The sequence below is a fragment of the Elephas maximus genome, chromosome 13, assembly GCF_024166365.1.
Source record: "Elephas maximus indicus isolate mEleMax1 chromosome 13, mEleMax1 primary haplotype, whole genome shotgun sequence".
NCBI classification, from domain to species: Eukaryota; Metazoa; Chordata; class Mammalia; order Proboscidea; family Elephantidae; genus Elephas; species Elephas maximus.
In genome coordinates, this window is record NC_064831.1 from 7,595,087 (window position 1) to 7,615,023 (window position 19,937).

Here is a 19,937-nt window from a genome sequence, read left to right on the forward strand (position 1 = left end):
TCGCTTTCCCGCAAGGAGCTCGGCAGATCTGCCCTTCGCGAAGGGCCGTTTTCCCCCGGAGAACTGCCTCGCCGTAGCCCGGTTCTGGAAGTGGAACGAGTATGCAGTGTTAGCGTTCAGCTATTGTGAAGGCTCGCTTTGGCCCGGGGCAAACGAAGCGCCGGGGGAAATCTTAGCAGAGCCCGGCGCCTTTCCGCGGTTCAAAGCGTGGAACTGCAGACTCTTTTGCAAAGAAGAGAGCGCCCAGGCAACAGCAGCCCGCACGTTTCTCAGTGAAAGGGAGAAGTCCCTGACTTCATCCAGTCCTCTGAGCAAAGCAGGCAGAGGGAGAGAAACTTTCTTTCCTTCCTCTTTCCTGCCACGAATTCCTCATTTGCTCTTGCAAACGCAGGGCTTCTTCGGAAAAACTACGCCGCGGTGCAGGGATCCTTCCAGAGGAGCAACGACATAGTTTGAGCTGGAAGGGCTTGGCAGAGCAGCCGGGGAGAAAAGGCCTCTTGCTATTCTCTTTTCTTTCTGCCTGAATGCGGTCAATTCGCACTTGCCAAAGCAAGTTTTCCCAGCACAAACTACAAAGCAGCAGCTCTCTCCTGGCAGAGGAAGTACCATGCAGTGTTGCCCTGGCGAGATAGTGTTGCTACAGTGAGGCCCAGGGAAAACACACTGCCTAGAGAAATCCTAGCAAAGCCCTGTGTTTCCCCACAGGAATGTATGTCAGTTTCAGTTCCTTGCCAGCAACGGAGCTCAGAGGCAACGTCAGATTGTGTGTATCTCAGGGAGAGAAAGAACACTGTGACTTCCCCCGTTCCTCTGACGAAAGCGGTTAGAGGGAGAAAAGCGTCCTTTGCTTTCGCTTTCCCGCAAGGAGCTCGGCAGATCTGCCCTTCGCGAAGGGCCGTTTTCCCCCGGAGAACTGCCTCGCCGTAGCCCGGTTCTGGAAGTGGAACGAGTATGCAGTGTTAGCGTTCAGCTATTGTGAAGGCTCGCTTTGGCCCGGGGCAAACGAAGCGCCGGGGGGAATCTTAGCAGAGCCCGGCGCCTTTCCACGGTTCAAAGCGTGGAACTGCAGACTCTTTTGCAAAGAAGAGAGCGCCCAGGCAACAGCAGCCCTCACGTTTCTCAGTGAAAGGGAGAACTCCCTGACTTCATCCAGTCCTCTGAGCAAAGCAGGCAGAGGGAGAGAAACTTTCTTTCCTTCCTCTTTCCTGCCACGAATTCCTCATTTGCTCTTGCAAACGCAGGGCTTCTTCGGAAAAACTACGCCGCGGTGCAGGGATCCTTCCAGAGGAGCAACGACATAGTTTGAGCTGGAAGGGCTTGGCAGAGCAGCCGGGGAGAAAAGGCCTCTTGCTATTCTCTTTTCTTTCTGCCTGAATGCGGTCAATTGGCACTTGCCAAAGCAAGGTTTCCCAGCACAAACTAAAAAGCAGCAGCTCTCTCCTGGCAGAGGAAGTGCCATGCAGTGTTGCCCTGGCGAGATAGTGTTGCTACAGTGAGGCCCAGGGAAAACACACTGCCTAGAGAAATCCTAGCAAAGCCCTGTGTTTCCCCACAGGAATGTATGTCACTTTCAGTTCTTTGCCAGCAACGGAGCTCAGAGGCAACGTCAGATTGTGTGTATCTCAGGGAGAGAAAAACACTGTGACTTCCCCCGTTCCTCTGACGAAAGCGGTTAGAGGGAGAAAAGCGTCCTTTGCTTTCGCTTTCCCGCAAGGAGCTCGGCAGATCTGCCCTACGCGAAGGGCCGTTTTCCCCCGGAGAACTGCCTCGCCGTAGCCCGGTTCTGGAAGTGGAACGAGTATGCAGTGTTAGCGTTCAGCTATTGTGAAGGCTCGCTTTGGCCCGGGGCAAACGAAGCGCCGGGGGAAATCTTAGCAGAGCCCGGCGCCTTTCCGCGGTTCAAAGCGTGGAACTGCAGACTCTTTTGCAAAGAAGAGAGCGCCCAGGCAACAGCAGCCCGCACGTTTCTCAGTGAAAGGGAGAAGTCCCTGACTTCATCCAGTCCTCTGAGCAAAGCAGGCAGAGGGAGAGAAACTTTCTTTCCTTCCTCTTTCCTGCCACGAATTCCTCATTTGCTCTTGCAAACGCAGGGCTTCTTCGGAAAAACTACGCCGCGGTGCAGGGATCCTTCCAGAGGAGCAACGACATAGTTTGAGCTGGAAGGGCTTGGCAGAGCAGCCGGGGAGAAAAGGCCTCTTGCTATTCTCTTTTCTTTCTGCCTGAATGCGGTCAATTCGCACTTGCCAAAGCAAGTTTTCCCAGCACAAACTACAAAGCAGCAGCTCTCTCCTGGCAGAGGAAGTGCCATGCAGTGTTGCCCTGGCGAGATAGTGTTGCTACAGTGAGGCCCAGGGAAAACACACTGCCTAGAGAAATCCTAGCAAAGCCCTGTGTTTCCCCACAGGAATGTATGTCAGTTTCAGTTCCTTGCCAGCAACGGAGCTCAGAGGCAACGTCAGATTGTGTGTATCTCAGGGAGAGAAAGAACACTGTGACTTCCCCCGTTCCTCTGACGAAAGCGGTTAGAGGGAGAAAAGCGTCCTTTGCTTTCGCTTTCCCGCAAGGAGCTCGGCAGATCTGCCCTTCGCGAAGGGCCGTTTTCCCCCGGAGAACTGCCTCGCCGTAGCCCGGTTCTGGAAGTGGAACGAGTATGCAGTGTTAGCGTTCAGCTATTGTGAAGGCTCGCTTTGGCCCGGGGCAAACGAAGCGCCGGGGGGAATCTTAGCAGAGCCCGGCGCCTTTCCACGGTTCAAAGCGTGGAACTGCAGACTCTTTTGCAAAGAAGAGAGCGCCCAGGCAACAGCAGCCCTCACGTTTCTCAGTGAAAGGGAGAACTCCCTGACTTCATCCAGTCCTCTGAGCAAAGCAGGCAGAGGGAGAGAAACTTTCTTTCCTTCCTCTTTCCTGCCACGAATTCCTCATTTGCTCTTGCAAACGCAGGGCTTCTTCGGAAAAACTACGCCGCGGTGCAGGGATCCTTCCAGAGGAGCAACGACATAGTTTGAGCTGGAAGGGCTTGGCAGAGCAGCCGGGGAGAAAAGGCCTCTTGCTATTCTCTTTTCTTTCTGCCTGAATGCGGTCAATTGGCACTTGCCAAAGCAAGGTTTCCCAGCACAAACTACAAAGCAGCAGCTCTCTCCTGGCAGAGGAAGTGCCATGCAGTGTTGCCCTGGCGAGATAGTGTTGCTACAGTGAGGCCCAGGGAAAACACACTGCCTAGAGAAATCCTAGCAAAGCCCTGTGTTTCCCCACAGGAATGTATGTCACTTTCAGTTCTTTGCCAGCAACGGAGCTCAGAGGCAACGTCAGATTGTGTGTATCTCAGGGAGAGAAAAACACTGTGACTTCCCCCGTTCCTCTGACGAAAGCGGTTAGAGGGAGAAAAGCGTCCTTTGCTTTCGCTTTCCCGCAAGGAGCTCGGCAGATCTGCCCTACGCGAAGGGCCGTTTTACCCCGGAGAACTGCCTCGCCGTAGCCCGGTTCTGGAAGTGGAACGAGTATGCAGTGTTAGCGTTCAGCTATTGTGAAGGCTCGCTTTGGCCCGGGGCAAACGAAGCGCCGGGGGGAATCTTAGCAGAGCCCGGCGCCTTTCCACGGTTCAAAGCGTGGAACTGCAGACTCTTTTGCAAAGAAGAGAGCGCCCAGGCAACAGCAGCCCGCACGTTTCTCAGTGAAAGGGAGAAGTCCCTGACTTCATCCAGTCCTCCGAGCAAAGCAGGCAGAGGGAGAGAAACTTTCTTTCCTTCCTCTTTCCTGCCACGAATTCCTCATTTGCTCTTGCAAACGCAGGGCTTCTTCGGAAAAACTACGCCGCGGTGCAGGGATCCTTCCAGAGGAGCAACGACATAGTTTGAGCTGGAAGGGCTTGGCAGAGCAGCCGGGGAGAAAAGGCCTCTTGCTATTCTCTTTTCTTTCTACCTGAATGCGGTCAATTGGCACTTGCCAAAGCAAGTTTTCCCAGCACAAACTACAAAGCAGCAGCTCTCTCCTGGCAGAGGAAGTGCCATGCAGTGTTGCCCTGGCGAGATAGTGTTGCTACAGTGAGGCCCAGGGAAAACACACTGCCTAGAGAAATCCTAGCAGAGCCCTGAGTTTCCCCACAGGAATGTATGTCACTTTCAGTTCCTTGCCAGCAACGGAGCTCAGAGGCAACGTCAGATTGTGTGTATCTCAGGGAGAGAAAGAACACTGTGACTTCCCCCGTTCCTCTGACGAAAGCGGTTAGAGGGAGAAAAGCGTCCTTTGCTTTCGCTTTCCCGCAAGGAGCTCGGCAGATCTGCCCTTCGCGAAGGGCCGTTTTCCCCCGGAGAACTGCCTCGCCGTAGCCCGGTTCTGGAAGTGGAACGAGTATGCAGTGTTAGCGTTCAGCTATTGTGAAGGCTCGCTTTGGCCCGGGGCAAACGAAGCGCCGGGGGGAATCTTAGCAGAGCCCGGCGCCTTTCCGCGGTTCAAAGCGTGGAACTGCAGACTCTTTTGCAAAGAAGAGAGCGCCCAGGCAACAGCAGCCCGCACGTTTCTCAGTGAAAGGGAGAAGTCCCTGACTTCATCCAGTCCTCTGAGCAAAGCAGGCAGAAGGAGAGAAACTTTCTTTCCTTCCTCTTTCCTGCCACGAATTCCTCATTTGCTCTTGCAAACGCAGGGCTTCTTCGGAAAAACTACGCCGCGGTGCAGGGATCCTTCCAGAGGAGCAACGACATAGTTTGAGCTGGAAGGGCTTGGCAGAGCAGCCGGGGAGAAAAGGCCTCTTGCTATTCTCTTTTCTTTCTGCCTGAATGCGGTCAATTCGCACTTGCCAAAGCAAGTTTTCCCAGCACAAACTACAAAGCAGCAGCTCTCTCCTGGCAGAGGAAGTGCCATGCAGTGTTGCCCTGGCGAGATAGTGTTGCTACAGTGAGGCCCAGGGAAAACACACTGCCTAGAGAAATCCTAGCAAAGCCCTGTGTTTCCCCACAGGAATGTATGTCAGTTTCAGTTCCTTGCCAGCAACGGAGCTCAGAGGCAACGTCAGATTGTGTGTATCTCAGGGAGAGAAAGAACACTGTGACTTCCCCCGTTCCTCTGACGAAAGCGGTTAGAGGGAGAAAAGCGTCCTTTGCTTTCGCTTTCCCGCAAGGAGCTCGGCAGATCTGCCCTTCGCGAAGGGCCGTTTTCCCCCGGAGAACTGCCTCGCCGTAGCCCGGTTCTGGAAGTGGAACGAGTATGCAGTGTTAGCGTTCAGCTATTGTGAAGGCTCGCTTTGGCCCGGGGCAAACGAAGCGCCGGGGGGAATCTTAGCAGAGCCCGGCGCCTTTCCACGGTTCAAAGCGTGGAACTGCAGACTCTTTTGCAAAGAAGAGAGCGCCCAGGCAACAGCAGCCCGCACGTTTCTCAGTGAAAGGGAGAAGTCCCTGACTTCATCCAGTCCTCCGAGCAAAGCAGGCAGAGGGAGAGAAACTTTCTTTCCTTCCTCTTTCCTGCCACGAATTCCTCATTTGCTCTTGCAAACGCAGGGCTTCTTCGGAAAAACTACGCCGCGGTGCAGGGATCCTTCCAGAGGAGCAACGACATAGTTTGAGCTGGAAGGGCTTGGCAGAGCAGCCGGGGAGAAAAGGCCTCTTGCTATTCTCTTTTCTTTCTACCTGAATGCGGTCAATTGGCACTTGCCAAAGCAAGTTTTCCCAGCACAAACTACAAAGCAGCAGCTCTCTCCTGGCAGAGGAAGTGCCATGCAGTGTTGCCCTGGCGAGATAGTGTTGCTACAGTGAGGCCCAGGGAAAACACACTGCCTAGAGAAATCCTAGCAGAGCCCTGTGTTTCCCCACAGGAATGTATGTCAGTTTCAGTTCCTTGCCAGCAACGGAGCTCAGAGGCAACGTCAGATTGTGTGTATCTCAGGGAGAGAAAGAACACTGTGACTTCCCCCGTTCCTCTGACGAAAGCGGTTAGAGGGAGAAAAGCGTCCTTTGCTTTCGCTTTCCCGCAAGGAGCTCGGCAGATCTGCCCTTCGCGAAGGGCCGTTTTCCCCCGGAGAACTGCCTCGCCGTAGCCCGGTTCTGGAAGTGGAACGAGTATGCAGTGTTAGCGTTCAGCTATTGTGAAGGCTCGCTTTGGCCCGGGGCAAACGAAGCGCCGGGGGAAATCTTAGCAGAGCCCGGCGCCTTTCCGCGGTTCAAAGCGTGGAACTGCAGACTCTTTTGCAAAGAAGAGAGCGCCCAGGCAACAGCAGCCCGCACGTTTCTCAGTGAAAGGGAGAAGTCCCTGACTTCATCCAGTCCTCTGAGCAAAGCAGGCAGAGGGAGAGAAACTTTCTTTCCTTCCTCTTTCCTGCCACGAATTCCTCATTTGCTCTTGCAAACGCAGGGCTTCTTCGGAAAAACTACGCCGCGGTGCAGGGATCCTTCCAGAGGAGCAACGACATAGTTTGAGCTGGAAGGGCTTGGCAGAGCAGCCGGGGAGAAAAGGCCTCTTGCTATTCTCTTTTCTTTCTGCCTGAATGCGGTCAATTCGCACTTGCCAAAGCAAGTTTTCCCAGCACAAACTACAAAGCAGCAGCTCTCTCCTGGCAGAGGAAGTACCATGCAGTGTTGCCCTGGCGAGATAGTGTTGCTACAGTGAGGCCCAGGGAAAACACACTGCCTAGAGAAATCCTAGCAAAGCCCTGTGTTTCCCCACAGGAATGTATGTCACTTTCAGTTCCTTGCCAGCAACGGAGCTCAGAGGCAACGTCAGATTGTGTGTATCTCAGGGAGAGAAAGAACACTGTGACTTCCCCCGTTCCTCTGACGAAAGCGGTTAGAGGGAGAAAAGCGTCCTTTGCTTTCGCTTTCCCGCAAGGAGCTCGGCAGATCTGCCCTTCGCGAAGGGCCGTTTTCCCCCGGAGAACTGCCTCGCCGTAGCCCGGTTCTGGAAGTGGAACGAGTATGCAGTGTTAGCGTTCAGCTATTGTGAAGGCTCGCTTTGGCCCGGGGCAAACGAAGCGCCGGGGGGAATCTTAGCAGAGCCCGGCGCCTTTCCACGGTTCAAAGCGTGGAACTGCAGACTCTTTTGCAAAGAAGAGAGCGCCCAGGCAACAGCAGCCCTCACGTTTCTCAGTGAAAGGGAGAACTCCCTGACTTCATCCAGTCCTCTGAGCAAAGCAGGCAGAGGGAGAGAAACTTTCTTTCCTTCCTCTTTCCTGCCACGAATTCCTCATTTGCTCTTGCAAACGCAGGGCTTCTTCGGAAAAACTACGCCGCGGTGCAGGGATCCTTCCAGAGGAGCAACGACATAGTTTGAGCTGGAAGGGCTTGGCAGAGCAGCCGGGGAGAAAAGGCCTCTTGCTATTCTCTTTTCTTTCTGCCTGAATGCGGTCAATTGGCACTTGCCAAAGCAAGGTTTCCCAGCACAAACTAAAAAGCAGCAGCTCTCTCCTGGCAGAGGAAGTGCCATGCAGTGTTGCCCTGGCGAGATAGTGTTGCTACAGTGAGGCCCAGGGAAAACACACTGCCTAGAGAAATCCTAGCAAAGCCCTGTGTTTCCCCACAGGAATGTATGTCACTTTCAGTTCTTTGCCAGCAACGGAGCTCAGAGGCAACGTCAGATTGTGTGTATCTCAGGGAGAGAAAAACACTGTGACTTCCCCCGTTCCTCTGACGAAAGCGGTTAGAGGGAGAAAAGCGTCCTTTGCTTTCGCTTTCCCGCAAGGAGCTTGGCAGATCTGCCCTACGCGAAGGGCCGTTTTACCCCGGAGAACTGCCTCGCCGTAGCCCGGTTCTGGAAGTGGAACGAGTATGCAGTGTTAGCGTTCAGCTATTGTGAAGGCTCGCTTTGGCCCGGGGCAAACGAAGCGCCGGGGGGAATCTTAGCAGAGCCCGGCGCCTTTCCACGGTTCAAAGCGTGGAACTGCAGACTCTTTTGCAAAGAAGAGAGCGCCCAGGCAACAGCAGCCCGCACGTTTCTCAGTGAAAGGGAGAAGTCCCTGACTTCATCCAGTCCTCCGAGCAAAGCAGGCAGAGGGAGAGAAACTTTCTTTCCTTCCTCTTTCCTGCCACGAATTCCTCATTTGCTCTTGCAAACGCAGGGCTTCTTCGGAAAAACTACGCCGCGGTGCAGGGATCCTTCCAGAGGAGCAACGACATAGTTTGAGCTGGAAGGGCTTGGCAGAGCAGCCGGGGAGAAAAGGCCTCTTGCTATTCTCTTTTCTTTCTACCTGAATGCGGTCAATTGGCACTTGCCAAAGCAAGTTTTCCCAGCACAAACTACAAAGCAGCAGCTCTCTCCTGGCAGAGGAAGTGCCATGCAGTGTTGCCCTGGCGAGATAGTGTTGCTACAGTGAGGCCCAGGGAAAACACACTGCCTAGAGAAATCCTAGCAGAGCCCTGTGTTTCCCCACAGGAATGTATGTCAGTTTCAGTTCCTTGCCAGCAACGGAGCTCAGAGGCAACGTCAGATTGTGTGTATCTCAGGGAGAGAAAGAACACTGTGACTTCCCCCGTTCCTCTGACGAAAGCGGTTAGAGGGAGAAAAGCGTCCTTTGCTTTCGCTTTCCCGCAAGGAGCTCGGCAGATCTGCCCTTCGCGAAGGGCCGTTTTCCCCCGGAGAACTGCCTCGCCGTAGCCCGGTTCTGGAAGTGGAACGAGTATGCAGTGTTAGCGTTCAGCTATTGTGAAGGCTCGCTTTGGCCCGGGGCAAACGAAGCGCCGGGGGAAATCTTAGCAGAGCCCGGCGCCTTTCCACGGTTCAAAGCGTGGAACTGCAGACTCTTTTGCAAAGAAGAGAGCGCCCAGGCAACAGCAGCCCGCACGTTTCTCAGTGAAAGGGAGAAGTCCCTGACTTCATCCAGTCCTCTGAGCAAAGCAGGCAGAGGGAGAGAAACTTTCTTTCCTTCCTCTTTCCTGCCACGAATTCCTCATTTGCTCTTGCAAACGCAGGGCTTCTTCGGAAAAACTACGCCGCGGTGCAGGGATCCTTCCAGAGGAGCAACGACATAGTTTGAGCTGGAAGGGCTTGGCAGAGCAGCCGGGGAGAAAAGGCCTCTTGCTATTCTCTTTTCTTTCTGCCTGAATGCGGTCAATTCGCACTTGCCAAAGCAAGTTTTCCCAGCACAAACTACAAAGCAGCAGCTCTCTCCTGGCAGAGGAAGTGCCATGCAGTGTTGCCCTGGCGAGATAGTGTTGCTACAGTGAGGCCCAGGGAAAACACACTGCCTAGAGAAATCCTAGCAAAGCCCTGTGTTTCCCCACAGGAATGTATGTCAGTTTCAGTTCCTTGCCAGCAACGGAGCTCAGAGGCAACGTCAGATTGTGTGTATCTCAGGGAGAGAAAGAACACTGTGACTTCCCCCGTTCCTCTGACGAAAGCGGTTAGAGGGAGAAAAGCGTCCTTTGCTTTCGCTTTCCCGCAAGGAGCTCGGCAGATCTGCCCTTCGCGAAGGGCCGTTTTCCCCCGGAGAACTGCCTCGCCGTAGCCCGGTTCTGGAAGTGGAACGAGTATGCAGTGTTAGCGTTCAGCTATTGTGAAGGCTCGCTTTGGCCCGGGGCAAACGAAGCGCCGGGGGGAATCTTAGCAGAGCCCGGCGCCTTTCCACGGTTCAAAGCGTGGAACTGCAGACTCTTTTGCAAAGAAGAGAGCGCCCAGGCAACAGCAGCCCTCACGTTTCTCAGTGAAAGGGAGAACTCCCTGACTTCATCCAGTCCTCTGAGCAAAGCAGGCAGAGGGAGAGAAACTTTCTTTCCTTCCTCTTTCCTGCCACGAATTCCTCATTTGCTCTTGCAAACGCAGGGCTTCTTCGGAAAAACTACGCCGCGGTGCAGGGATCCTTCCAGAGGAGCAACGACATAGTTTGAGCTGGAAGGGCTTGGCAGAGCAGCCGGGGAGAAAAGGCCTCTTGCTATTCTCTTTTCTTTCTGCCTGAATGCGGTCAATTGGCACTTGCCAAAGCAAGGTTTCCCAGCACAAACTACAAAGCAGCAGCTCTCTCCTGGCAGAGGAAGTGCCATGCAGTGTTGCCCTGGCGAGATAGTGTTGCTACAGTGAGGCCCAGGGAAAACACACTGCCTAGAGAAATCCTAGCAGAGCCCTGTGTTTCCCCACAGGAATGTATGTCAGTTTCAGTTCCTTGCCAGCAACGGAGCTCAGAGGCAACGTCAGATTGTGTGTATCTCAGGGAGAGAAAGAACACTGTGACTTCCCCCGTTCCTCTGACGAAAGCGGTTAGAGGGAGAAAAGCGTCCTTTGCTTTCGCTTTCCCGCAAGGAGCTCGGCAGATCTGCCCTTCGCGAAGGGCCGTTTTCCCCCGGAGAACTGCCTCGCCGTAGCCCGGTTCTGGAAGTGGAACGAGTATGCAGTGTTAGCGTTCAGCTATTGTGAAGGCTCGCTTTGGCCCGGGGCAAACGAAGCGCCGGGGGGAATCTTAGCAGAGCCCGGCGCCTTTCCACGGTTCAAAGCGTGGAACTGCAGACTCTTTTGCAAAGAAGAGAGCGCCCAGGCAACAGCAGCCCGCACGTTTCTCAGTGAAAGGGAGAACTCCCTGACTTCATCCAGTCCTCTGAGCAAAGCAGGCAGAGGGAGAGAAACTTTCTTTCCTTCCTCTTTCCTGCCACGAATTCCTCATTTGCTCTTGCAAACGCAGGGCTTCTTCGGAAAAACTACGCCGCGGTGCAGGGATCCTTCTAGAGGAGCAACGACATAGTTTGAGCTGGAAGGGCTTGGCAGAGCAGCCGGGGAGAAAAGGCCTCTTGCTATTCTCTTTTCTTTCTGCCTGAATGCGGTCAATTGGCACTTGCCAAAGCAAGGTTTCCCAGCACAAACTAAAAAGCAGCAGCTCTCTCCTGGCAGAGGAAGTGCCATGCAGTGTTGCCCTGGCGAGATAGTGTTGCTACAGTGAGGCCCAGGGAAAACACACTGCCTAGAGAAATCCTAGCAAAGCCCTGTGTTTCCCCACAGGAATGTATGTCACTTTCAGTTCTTTGCCAGCAACGGAGCTCAGAGGCAACGTCAGATTGTGTGTATCTCAGGGAGAGAAAAACACTGTGACTTCCCCCGTTCCTCTGACGAAAGCGGTTAGAGGGAGAAAAGCGTCCTTTGCTTTCGCTTTCCCGCAAGGAGCTCGGCAGATCTGCCCTACGCGAAGGGCCGTTTTACCCCGGAGAACTGCCTCGCCGTAGCCCGGTTCTGGAAGTGGAACGAGTATGCAGTGTTAGCGTTCAGCTATTGTGAAGGCTCGCTTTGGCCCGGGGCAAACGAAGCGCCGGGGGGAATCTTAGCAGAGCCCGGCGCCTTTCCACGGTTCAAAGCGTGGAACTGCAGACTCTTTTGCAAAGAAGAGAGCGCCCAGGCAACAGCAGCCCGCACGTTTCTCAGTGAAAGGGAGAAGTCCCTGACTTCATCCAGTCCTCCGAGCAAAGCAGGCAGAGGGAGAGAAACTTTCTTTCCTTCCTCTTTCCTGCCACGAATTCCTCATTTGCTCTTGCAAACGCAGGGCTTCTTCGGAAAAACTACGCCGCGGTGCAGGGATCCTTCCAGAGGAGCAACGACATAGTTTGAGCTGGAAGGGCTTGGCAGAGCAGCCGGGGAGAAAAGGCCTCTTGCTATTCTCTTTTCTTTCTACCTGAATGCGGTCAATTGGCACTTGCCAAAGCAAGTTTTCCCAGCACAAACTACAAAGCAGCAGCTCTCTCCTGGCAGAGGAAGTGCCATGCAGTGTTGCCCTGGCGAGATAGTGTTGCTACAGTGAGGCCCAGGGAAAACACACTGCCTAGAGAAATCCTAGCAGAGCCCTGTGTTTCCCCACAGGAATGTATGTCAGTTTCAGTTCCTTGCCAGCAACGGAGCTCAGAGGCAACGTCAGATTGTGTGTATCTCAGGGAGAGAAAGAACACTGTGACTTCCCCCGTTCCTCTGACGAAAGCGGTTAGAGGGAGAAAAGCGTCCTTTGCTTTCGCTTTCCCGCAAGGAGCTCGGCAGATCTGCCCTTCGCGAAGGGCCGTTTTCCCCCGGAGAACTGCCTCGCCGTAGCCCGGTTCTGGAAGTGGAACGAGTATGCAGTGTTAGCGTTCAGCTATTGTGAAGGCTCGCTTTGGCCCGGGGCAAACGAAGCGCCGGGGGAAATCTTAGCAGAGCCCGGCGCCTTTCCGCGGTTCAAAGCGTGGAACTGCAGACTCTTTTGCAAAGAAGAGAGCGCCCAGGCAACAGCAGCCCGCACGTTTCTCAGTGAAAGGGAGAAGTCCCTGACTTCATCCAGTCCTCTGAGCAAAGCAGGCAGAGGGAGAGAAACTTTCTTTCCTTCCTCTTTCCTGCCACGAATTCCTCATTTGCTCTTGCAAACGCAGGGCTTCTTCGGAAAAACTACGCCGCGGTGCAGGGATCCTTCTAGAGGAGCAACGACATAGTTTGAGCTGGAAGGGCTTGGCAGAGCAGCCGGGGAGAAAAGGCCTCTTGCTATTCTCTTTTCTTTCTGCCTGAATGCGGTCAATTGGCACTTGCCAAAGCAAGGTTTCCCAGCACAAACTAAAAAGCAGCAGCTCTCTCCTGGCAGAGGAAGTGCCATGCAGTGTTGCCCTGGCGAGATAGTGTTGCTACAGTGAGGCCCAGGGAAAACACACTGCCTAGAGAAATCCTAGCAAAGCCCTGTGTTTCCCCACAGGAATGTATGTCACTTTCAGTTCTTTGCCAGCAACGGAGCTCAGAGGCAACGTCAGATTGTGTGTATCTCAGGGAGAGAAAAACACTGTGACTTCCCCCGTGCCTCTGACGAAAGCGGTTAGAGGGAGAAAAGCGTCCTTTGCTTTCGCTTTCCCGCAAGGAGCTCGGCAGATCTGCCCTTCGCGAAGGGCCGTTTTCCCCCGGAGAACTGCCTCGCCGTAGCCCGGTTCTGGAAGTGGAACGAGTATGCAGTGTTAGCGTTCAGCTATTGTGAAGGCTCGCTTTGGCCCGGGGCAAACGAAGCGCCGGGGGGAATCTTAGCAGAGCCCGGCGCCTTTCCACGGTTCAAAGCGTGGAACTGCAGACTCTTTTGCAAAGAAGAGAGCGCCCAGGCAACAGCAGCCCGCACGTTTCTCAGTGAAAGGGAGAACTCCCTGACTTCATCCAGTCCTCCGAGCAAAGCAGGCAGAGGGAGAGAAACTTTCTTTCCTTCCTCTTTCCTGCCACGAATTCCTCATTTGCTCTTGCAAACGCAGGGCTTCTTCGGAAAAACTACGCCGCGGTGCAGGGATCCTTCCAGAGGAGCAACGACATAGTTTGAGCTGGAAGGGCTTGGCAGAGCAGCCGGGGAGAAAAGGCCTCTTGCTATTCTCTTTTCTTTCTACCTGAATGCGGTCAATTGGCACTTGCCAAAGCAAGTTTTCCCAGCACAAACTACAAAGCAGCAGCTCTCTCCTGGCAGAGGAAGTGCCATGCAGTGTTGCCCTGGCGAGATAGTGTTGCTACAGTGAGGCCCAGGGAAAACACACTGCCTAGAGAAATCCTAGCAGAGCCCTGTGTTTCCCCACAGGAATGTATGTCAGTTTCAGTTCCTTGCCAGCAACGGAGCTCAGAGGCAACGTCAGATTGTGTGTATCTCAGGGAGAGAAAGAACACTGTGACTTCCCCCGTTCCTCTGACGAAAGCGGTTAGAGGGAGAAAAGCGTCCTTTGCTTTCGCTTTCCCGCAAGGAGCTCGGCAGATCTGCCCTTCGCGAAGGGCCGTTTTCCCCCGGAGAACTGCCTCGCCGTAGCCCGGTTCTGGAAGTGGAACGAGTATGCAGTGTTAGCGTTCAGCTATTGTGAAGGCTCGCTTTGGCCCGGGGCAAACGAAGCGCCGGGGGAAATCTTAGCAGAGCCCGGCGCCTTTCCGCGGTTCAAAGCGTGGAACTGCAGACTCTTTTGCAAAGAAGAGAGCGCCCAGGCAACAGCAGCCCGCACGTTTCTCAGTGAAAGGGAGAAGTCCCTGACTTCATCCAGTCCTCCGAGCAAAGCAGGCAGAGGGAGAGAAACTTTCTTTCCTTCCTCTTTCCTGCCACGAATTCCTCATTTGCTCTTGCAAACGCAGGGCTTCTTCGGAAAAACTACGCCGCGGTGCAGGGATCCTTCCAGAGGAGCAACGACATAGTTTGAGCTGGAAGGGCTTGGCAGAGCAGCCGGGGAGAAAAGGCCTCTTGCTATTCTCTTTTCTTTCTGCCTGAATGCGGTCAATTCGCACTTGCCAAAGCAAGTTTTCCCAGCACAAACTACAAAGCAGCAGCTCTCTCCTGGCAGAGGAAGTACCATGCAGTGTTGCCCTGGCGAGATAGTGTTGCTACAGTGAGGCCCAGGGAAAACACACTGCCTAGAGAAATCCTAGCAGAGCCCTGTGTTTCCCCACAGGAATGTATGTCAGTTTCAGTTCCTTGCCAGCAACGGAGCTCAGAGGCAACGTCAGATTGTGTGTATCTCAGGGAGAGAAAGAACACTGTGACTTCCCCCGTTCCTCTGACGAAAGCGGTTAGAGGGAGAAAAGCGTCCTTTGCTTTCGCTTTCCCGCAAGGAGCTCGGCAGATCTGCCCTTCGCGAAGGGCCGTTTTCCCCCGGAGAACTGCCTCGCCGTAGCCCGGTTCTGGAAGTGGAACGAGTATGCAGTGTTAGCGTTCAGCTATTGTGAAGGCTCGCTTTGGCCCGGGGCAAATGAAGCGCCGGGGGGAATCTTAGCAGAGCCCGGCGCCTTTCCATGGTTCAAAGCGTGGAACTGCAGACTCTTTTGCAAAGAAGAGAGCGCCCAGGCAACAGCAGCCCGCACGTTTCTCAGTGAAAGGGAGAAGTCCCTGACTTCATCCAGTCCTCTGAGCAAAGCAGGCAGAGGGAGAGAAACTTTCTTTCCTTCCTCTTTCCTGCCACGAATTCCTCATTTGCTCTTGCAAACGCAGGGCTTCTTCGGAAAAACTACGCCGCGGTGCAGGGATCCTTCCAGAGGAGCAATGACATAGTTTGAGCTGGAAGGGCTTGGCAGAGCAGCCGGGGAGAAAAGGCCTCTTGCTATTCTCTTTTCTTTCTGCCTGAATGCGGTCAATTGGCACTTGCCAAAGCAAGGTTTCCCAGCACAAACTACAAAGCAGCAGCTCTCTCCTGGCAGAGGAAGTGCCATGCAGTGTTGCCCTGGCGAGATAGTGTTGCTACAGTGAGGCCCAGGGAAAACACACTGCCTAGAGAAATCCTAGCAAAGCCCTGTGTTTCCCCACAGGAATGTATGTCACTTTCAGTTCTTTGCCAGCAACGGAGCTCAGAGGCAACGTCAGATTGTGTGTATCTCAGGGAGAGAAAAACACTGTGACTTCCCCCGTTCCTCTGACGAAAGCGGTTAGAGGGAGAAAAGCGTCCTTTGCTTTCGCTTTCCCGCAAGGAGCTCGGCAGATCTGCCCTACGCGAAGGGCCGTTTTACCCCGGAGAACTGCCTCGCCGTAGCCCGGTTCTGGAAGTGGAACGAGTATGCAGTGTTAGCGTTCAGCTATTGTGAAGGCTCGCTTTGGCCCGGGGCAAACGAAGCGCCGGGGGGAATCTTAGCAGAGCCCGGCGCCTTTCCGCGGTTCAAAGCGTGGAACTGCAGACTCTTTTGCAAAGAAGAGAGCGCCCAGGCAACAGCAGCCCGCACGTTTCTCAGTGAAAGGGAGAAGTCCCTGACTTCATCCAGTCCTCTGAGCAAAGCAGGCAGAAGGAGAGAAACTTTCTTTCCTTCCTCTTTCCTGCCACGAATTCCTCATTTGCTCTTGCAAACGCAGGGCTTCTTCGGAAAAACTACGCCGCGGTGCAGGGATCCTTCCAGAGGAGCAACGACATAGTTTGAGCTGGAAGGGCTTGGCAGAGCAGCCGGGGAGAAAAGGCCTCTTGCTATTCTCTTTTCTTTCTGCCTGAATGCGGTCAATTCGCACTTGCCAAAGCAAGTTTTCCCAGCACAAACTACAAAGCAGCAGCTCTCTCCTGGCAGAGGAAGTGCCATGCAGTGTTGCCCTGGCGAGATAGTGTTGCTACAGTGAGGCCCAGGGAAAACACACTGCCTAGAGAAATCCTAGCAAAGCCCTGTGTTTCCCCACAGGAATGTATGTCAGTTTCAGTTCCTTGCCAGCAACGGAGCTCAGAGGCAACGTCAGATTGTGTGTATCTCAGGGAGAGAAAGAACACTGTGACTTCCCCCGTTCCTCTGACGAAAGCGGTTAGAGGGAGAAAAGCGTCCTTTGCTTTCGCTTTCCCGCAAGGAGCTCGGCAGATCTGCCCTTCGCGAAGGGCCGTTTTCCCCCGGAGAACTGCCTCGCCGTAGCCCGGTTCTGGAAGTGGAACGAGTATGCAGTGTTAGCGTTCAGCTATTGTGAAGGCTCGCTTTGGCCCGGGGCAAACGAAGCGCCGGGGGGAATCTTAGCAGAGCCCGGCGCCTTTCCACGGTTCAAAGCGTGGAACTGCAGACTCTTTTGCAAAGAAGAGAGCGCCCAGGCAACAGCAGCCCGCACGTTTCTCAGTGAAAGGGAGAAGTCCCTGACTTCATCCAGTCCTCCGAGCAAAGCAGGCAGAGGGAGAGAAACTTTCTTTCCTTCCTCTTTCCTGCCACGAATTCCTCATTTGCTCTTGCAAACGCAGGGCTTCTTCGGAAAAACTACGCCGCGGTGCAGGGATCCTTCCAGAGGAGCAACGACATAGTTTGAGCTGGAAGGGCTTGGCAGAGCAGCCGGGGAGAAAAGGCCTCTTGCTATTCTCTTTTCTTTCTACCTGAATGCGGTCAATTGGCACTTGCCAAAGCAAGTTTTCCCAGCACAAACTACAAAGCAGCAGCTCTCTCCTGGCAGAGGAAGTGCCATGCAGTGTTGCCCTGGCGAGATAGTGTTGCTACAGTGAGGCCCAGGGAAAACACACTGCCTAGAGAAATCCTAGCAGAGCCCTGTGTTTCCCCACAGGAATGTATGTCAGTTTCAGTTCCTTGCCAGCAACGGAGCTCAGAGGCAACGTCAGATTGTGTGTATCTCAGGGAGAGAAAGAACACTGTGACTTCCCCCGTTCCTCTGACGAAAGCGGTTAGAGGGAGAAAAGCGTCCTTTGCTTTCGCTTTCCCGCAAGGAGCTCGGCAGATCTGCCCTTCGCGAAGGGCCGTTTTCCCCCGGAGAACTGCCTCGCCGTAGCCCGGTTCTGGAAGTGGAACGAGTATGCAGTGTTAGCGTTCAGCTATTGTGAAGGCTCGCTTTGGCCCGGGGCAAACGAAGCGCCGGGGGAAATCTTAGCAGAGCCCGGCGCCTTTCCGCGGTTCAAAGCGTGGAACTGCAGACTCTTTTGCAAAGAAGAGAGCGCCCAGGCAACAGCAGCCCGCACGTTTCTCAGTGAAAGGGAGAAGTCCCTGACTTCATCCAGTCCTCTGAGCAAAGCAGGCAGAGGGAGAGAAACTTTCTTTCCTTCCTCTTTCCTGCCACGAATTCCTCATTTGCTCTTGCAAACGCAGGGCTTCTTCGGAAAAACTACGCCGCGGTGCAGGGATCCTTCCAGAGGAGCAACGACATAGTTTGAGCTGGAAGGGCTTGGCAGAGCAGCCGGGGAGAAAAGGCCTCTTGCTATTCTCTTTTCTTTCTGCCTGAATGCGGTCAATTCGCACTTGCCAAAGCAAGTTTTCCCAGCACAAACTACAAAGCAGCAGCTCTCTCCTGGCAGAGGAAGTGCCATGCAGTGTTGCCCTGGCGAGATAGTGTTGCTACAGTGAGGCCCAGGGAAAACACACTGCCTAGAGAAATCCTAGCAAAGCCCTGTGTTTCCCCACAGGAATGTATGTCAGTTTCAGTTCCTTGCCAGCAACGGAGCTCAGAGGCAACGTCAGATTGTGTGTATCTCAGGGAGAGAAAGAACACTGTGACTTCCCCCGTTCCTCTGACGAAAGCGGTTAGAGGGAGAAAAGCGTCCTTTGCTTTCGCTTTCCCGCAAGGAGCTCGGCAGATCTGCCCTTCGCGAAGGGCCGTTTTCCCCCGGAGAACTGCCTCGCCGTAGCCCGGTTCTGGAAGTGGAACGAGTATGCAGTGTTAGCGTTCAGCTATTGTGAAGGCTCGCTTTGGCCCGGGGCAAACGAAGCGCCGGGGGGAATCTTAGCAGAGCCCGGCGCCTTTCCACGGTTCAAAGCGTGGAACTGCAGACTCTTTTGCAAAGAAGAGAGCGCCCAGGCAACAGCAGCCCTCACGTTTCTCAGTGAAAGGGAGAACTCCCTGACTTCATCCAGTCCTCTGAGCAAAGCAGGCAGAGGGAGAGAAACTTTCTTTCCTTCCTCTTTCCTGCCACGAATTCCTCATTTGCTCTTGCAAACGCAGGGCTTCTTCGGAAAAACTACGCCGCGGTGCAGGGATCCTTCCAGAGGAGCAACGACATAGTTTGAGCTGGAAGGGCTTGGCAGAGCAGCCGGGGAGAAAAGGCCTCTTGCTATTCTCTTTTCTTTCTGCCTGAATGCGGTCAATTGGCACTTGCCAAAGCAAGGTTTCCCAGCACAAACTACAAAGCAGCAGCTCTCTCCTGGCAGAGGAAGTGCCATGCAGTGTTGCCCTGGCGAGATAGTGTTGCTACAGTGAGGCCCAGGGAAAACACACTGCCTAGAGAAATCCTAGCAGAGCCCTGTGTTTCCCCACAGGAATGTATGTCAGTTTCAGTTCCTTGCCAGCAACGGAGCTCAGAGGCAACGTCAGATTGTGTGTATCTCAGGGAGAGAAAGAACACTGTGACTTCCCCCGTTCCTCTGACGAAAGCGGTTAGAGGGAGAAAAGCGTCCTTTGCTTTCGCTTTCCCGCAAGGAGCTCGGCAGATCTGCCCTTCGCGAAGGGCCGTTTTCCCCCGGAGAATTGCCTCGCCGTAGCCCGGTTCTGGAAGTGGAACGAGTATGCAGTGTTAGCGTTCAGCTATTGTGAAGGCTCGCTTTGGCCCGGGGCAAACGAAGCGCCGGGGGAAATCTTAGCAGAGCCCGGCGCCTTTCCGCGGTTCAAAGCGTGGAACTGCAGACTCTTTTGCAAAGAAGAGAGCGCCCAGGCAACAGCAGCCCGCACGTTTCTCAGTGAAAGGGAGAAGTCCCTGACTTCATCCAGTCCTCTGAGCAAAGCAGGCAGAGGGAGAGAAACTTTCTTTCCTTCCTCTTTCCTGCCACGAATTCCTCATTTGCTCTTGCAAACGCAGGGCTTCTTCGGAAAAACTACGCCGCGGTGCAGGGATCCTTCCAGAGGAGCAACGACATAGTTTGAGCTGGAAGGGCTTGGCAGAGCAGCCGGGGAGAAAAGGCCTCTTGCTATTCTCTTTTCTTTCTGCCTGAATGCGGTCAATTCGCACTTGCCAAAGCAAGTTTTCCCAGCACAAACTACAAAGCAGCAGCTCTCTCCTGGCAGAGGAAGTACCATGCAGTGTTGCCCTGGCGAGATAGTGTTGCTACAGTGAGGCCCAGGGAAAACACACTGCCTAGAGAAATCCTAGCAAAGCCCTGTGTTTCCCCACAGGAATGTATGTCAGTTTCAGTTCCTTGCCAGCAACGGAGCTCAGAGGCAACGTCAGATTGTGTGTATCTCAGGGAGAGAAAGAACACTGTGACTTCCCCCGTTCCTCTGACGAAAGCGGTTAGAGGGAGAAAAGCGTCCTTTGCTTTCGCTTTCCCGCAAGGAGCTCGGCAGATCTGCCCTTCGCGAAGGGCCGTTTTCCCCCGGAGAACTGCCTCGCCGTAGCCCGGTTCTGGAAGTGGAACGAGTATGCAGTGTTAGCGTTCAGCTATTGTGAAGGCTCGCTTTGGCCCGGGGCAAACGAAGCGCCGGGGGGAATCTTAGCAGAGCCCGGCGCCTTTCCACGGTTCAAAGCGTGGAACTGCAGACTCTTTTGCAAAGAAGAGAGCGCCCAGGCAACAGCAGCCCTCACGTTTCTCAGTGAAAGGGAGAACTCCCTGACTTCATCCAGTCCTCTGAGCAAAGCAGGCAGAGGGAGAGAAACTTTCTTTCCTTCCTCTTTCCTGCCACGAATTCCTCATTTGCTCTTGCAAACGCAGGG